The 4326-nt window shown below is 41.1% G+C and overlaps 1 pseudogene; it reads left to right on the top strand.

Moving 5' to 3' along the window:
- The first annotated feature begins 2667 nt into the window (after window positions 1–2667).
- On the top strand, window positions 2668–3786 carry LOC101671997 (annotated as a pseudogene).
- Window positions 3787–4326: the final 540 nt, after the last annotated feature.

Below are 4326 nucleotides of genomic sequence, written 5' to 3'. Positions count from 1 at the left end.
TTTGTTCATCATTGAATCTCTGGTTAATAGAATAGTGCCTGACTCACAATAAGCTCTCAGTAAATATCTATTCACTCGTTCATTTAATACACACCTGTTGAATAATACATCCATCATTAAATGAACTCTATACCAGTCCATTTAAAGTCAGGGAAGCGATAGTCCATACAGTTGCCCAAAGCAAAGTGGAATTGTTGGATAATGATAAGATTTTGAAGCCTGAAGGTCATTTAGAGCCTCTAGGGTACTTGCAGTAAAGATCATGTAAAGTACCAAGTCTCTTTTTGGCTTTTCTCTTTTAGTATCAGTGTTAGAGAGCAGCACTGTGTAGAGCTAGAATTCCCAGTGTCCTATTAAATGGAATTCGCTTGTATACAGCACTTAAATATTTTCATTATATTTTCACTTCCTAAATATTTTCACTTCAACTTGGCCTAAAATTCTATCCAACAGTTACTACTTGTCTTTATATGATTACTACCAAAATGAATATATTTCCTCCAATACAATTCACCTTTCAGTAGATTAAAATTAAATGTTCTGAGGTTCACTTTCTTTTTTTTTTTTTTTAAGATTTTTCATTTATCTATTTGACAGAGAGAGAGAGATCACAAGTAGGCAGAGAGGAAGGCAGAGAGAAGGGGGGAAGTAGGGTCCCCGCCGAGCAGAGAGCCCGACGTGGGGCTCAATCCCAGGACCCTGAGACCATGACCTAAGCCGAAGGCAGAGGCCCAACGCTCTGAGCCACCAGGTGCTCCCTGAGGTTCATTTTCAAAGGAAAGTGCCAGCATCTAAAGTAATGAGTTAATAGTTTGGTTTCATTTGGGACCAAGGAGAGCTAAAACTATGGCTGGGCCCACCTGTATTAGGGAGACACCTAAGCTGGTTTAATAAGATACTCATAAAACAGAGATTTAAAAATACAGATGTAACTTTTTCTTATTAGAATCCCAAAAGTGACCCTGCTGCACCGCATGGGAAAGGGAAAGTATAAAAAAGTCACATACACAGTACTTTAAGACCCATAGCTAGAAGTGTCACTTTCACTTCTAGTAACATTCCATTAATGAAAATGTAGCTAAAGGACCACATCCAGCTAGCTGTAAGGGAGTCTGAAAAATATGGTTTCTAGCTGGGCAACCACATGCCCAGCAGCAAAGCTATAATGGAAGAATGGGAGAAATACTTTTCGACAGCTAGCATTTCTACCATCAGCTAACAGGAGCATAACGATAGTGGTCCATGAGGAAAGTATTGGATGATTACTAGGTGTATGTTCAAATAAGAAACAAACACACAAACAAACAAACAAAAAATTAAAAGCTTTCAGTAACACAATGCATTGTTGATGCCTATGGTATATTTGGCTTATATAAATATTGAAATGGCAACTTATGCAGTGGATAACTACTTAAAGCCTTTTTACAACTACATCAGAGAATCAAATTGAAAAACCCTGCCACACTGTCATGTACAAAAGCATTTTTTTGTTTGTTCTGTATAAAGGAGGTGCAAGGCAAGGCATACTACAGCAAAAAGTCAACTCCTATATGTGAAGTGTGTTCCTTAATAAATACCATGTCATGAACTGTCATATCTTAAGTCTACTTCTAAATATAACTTTCTGTTACTCTAGGAATTCAGTGGCACTTGATCTTTTCAAAAAGGTAGCTGCATCCATCTTCTGATTTTTTTTTTCTGTGACCTTCTCTTAGCTCTCACAGAAGTGGAATATACATATAACTTTAAACAAATTAAAATATTTGGTCATTTAAATTTTATTCTATTATTTTTGCCTTTGTAATATTATTTGTGTAATATTATTTAAAACCACAGGGAAGTACTAAATAACAGCTTCTGCATTTCTATAAGTATTTGCTGGCCTACTATCTATCTACAAACCCTGTTTTGGGTACAGAGGATAATTTTTTTTTTTTAAATGGATGATGGGGATCCTGCCTCTAGTGAAATAATCTTCAGTCTTTTTAGAGGAGAAAGTAAGGAAGGTTTACTTGTGCCAACACGCCAACTAAATAAAAGGGACATTTTCTAGTTAGTAATACCAAATAGATTTTAAAGTTCCTGAAATTAGATTTCTTGTTATTGACCATTTCTATTTTTTTATTAGACAAGTATAAATTTTAAAACATATCTAGGTCAGTTTCCCTAGTATAAGTATTAAGTTGATTTAATTAGTAGTACATTTTAACCTGCACATAGTGTGCAGGCTATTATCAGGATGCCAACTAGAATACACCTATGTGGCAGACGGATGAGGCATAAAGCTCAAAATCAAAGTATACTAAAAGCTTATTCTTTTATTGTGAAAACTTATAATTCTTCGAATTAGAAAATATAGTCAGTCATAGCAGGGAAGTTCATTCTGAAGTTTAAAAAGTCACTCAGCACTCCCGCACCAGCTCCTGGGCTCTTGTGTGGTTCTTCCGCCAGCTCCACTGTGGCTGTCGCCCCGAGGAAGATCTTGCCCCTCCAGGCCAGCCAGTGCAGAAACCAGATCCGCGCCAAATTCGGAAGGTCATCAGCGACAAGCATGGCATCGACATTGCCAGCATTTACCACAGTGAGAGTGATCCGAAGCTGGAGCAGATCGAGTACTCCAAGAACACCGCCGGCGGCAACTGCGTGCCCTGCACTGTGCTTGTGGACCTGGAGCTGGGCACTATGGTCTCCCTGTGCTTGGGACCCTTTGGGCAAATCTTCAGACAACATGGCTTCCGGTCAGAGTTACACAGAACAGTGGGCCAAGGGGCACTACACAGAGGGTGAAGAGCTGATCAACTCTGGGCTGGAAGTTGTGAGGAAAAAATGTTAAATCTGTGACTGCCTGCAGGGTTTCCAGCTGACCCACTCCCCAGGTAGGGTGACTGAGCCTGGGATGGGTACCCTTTTCATCAGCAATATTGGGGAGGTGTGCCCAGACGGGATCATGAACACATTCAGTGTGGCGCCCTCAAGCAACTGGTGGGACAGGGTGGTGGAGCCCTATGATGTCATGCTCTCAGCCCACTGGCTCATAGATAACCCAGACTGAAAGCTATTGGATTGATAACAAGGCCCCCTATGACATCTGCTTTGGAACTTTGAAACTGACCACACCCACCCATGGGGACGACAACCACCTGGTGTCAGCCACCATGAGTGGGGTCACCAGATGCCTGCCTTTTCCTGGACAGCTCAATGCTGACCCATACAAGCTGGCTATCAATAGGGTCCTTTGCCCCTGACTGCAATTCTGCATGCCCGGCTTCACCCCACTGACCAGCTGGAGCAGCCAACAGTACATGGCGCTGACAGTGGCCAAGCTCACCCAGCACGTGTTTGATGCCAAGAACATTACAGCCACTACCTGACCGCACCTGCAGTATTCAGGGGCCACATGTCCATGAAGAAGGTGGATGAGCAGATGCTGAACGTCCAAGACAAGAACAGCAGCTACTTCATTGAGTGGATCCCTAAAAACATAAGATAGCCATCTATGACACACCACCTCAAGGGCTAAAAATGTCTTCCACCTTCAGGTGCAATAGCACAGCCATCCAGGAGCTGTTCTAGTGTATCTCAGAGTGGTTCACAGACATGTTCAAGCACGGGGAAGCTGTGTGAACTCTTTATTCACTCACCACCTGTTCTCTGATGATCATGTCTCTGTATGCACTTGCTCTTTCTCCTGTCTTGAGGCCACATTCCGAACAGACTTGGCCATTAAAGCATTTACATAGTGAGAAAATGAGTCAATCTTCTTATCTTCTTAACTTGAAAATAATTCTAATGGCAATGAAACTCTTACCAAAAGAAATAAAAAAGAATCAAGTTAGGGGAGTTCTCTTTAAAGACCATCAACATTGGGTGCCTGGGTGGCTCAGTGGGTTAAAGCCTCTGCCTTCAGCTCAGGTCATGATCCCAGGGTCCTGGGATTGAGCCCCATGTCGGGCTCTCTGCTCAGCTGGGAGCTTGCTTCCCCCTCTCTCTCTCTGCCTGCCTCTCTGCCTACTTGTGATTTCTGTCTGTCAAATAAATAAATAAAATCTTAAAAAAAAAAAAAAGACCATCAACATTAAGATCTCTGGACTTTAGACAGAAGTCAATTTTAAACATCTATAAAATATTTTGTTGACAATTGTATTTTTGAATATCTAGAGAGATATTCCTATAGACATTCATTCCATGTTTTCCTACCTTAAAAACTTCCATATTCTCAAGACATGGTGTTATCTATTTTCCTCCTCAATGTAGATATTCCTTGTAGGCTAATTTTAAGTTCAGTCCAAAACCATCACACACAAAAGCACTATGACATCACAGCTT

The sequence above is a fragment of the Mustela putorius genome, unplaced genomic scaffold (assembly GCF_011764305.1).
Source record: "Mustela putorius furo isolate JIRA1106 unplaced genomic scaffold, ASM1176430v1.1 tig00003834_pilon_pilon_pilon, whole genome shotgun sequence".
Taxonomy (NCBI): domain Eukaryota; kingdom Metazoa; phylum Chordata; class Mammalia; order Carnivora; family Mustelidae; genus Mustela; species Mustela putorius.
Note: the sequence above shows the minus strand (reverse complement) of the source record. Positions and strands in the feature narration are given on the sequence as shown.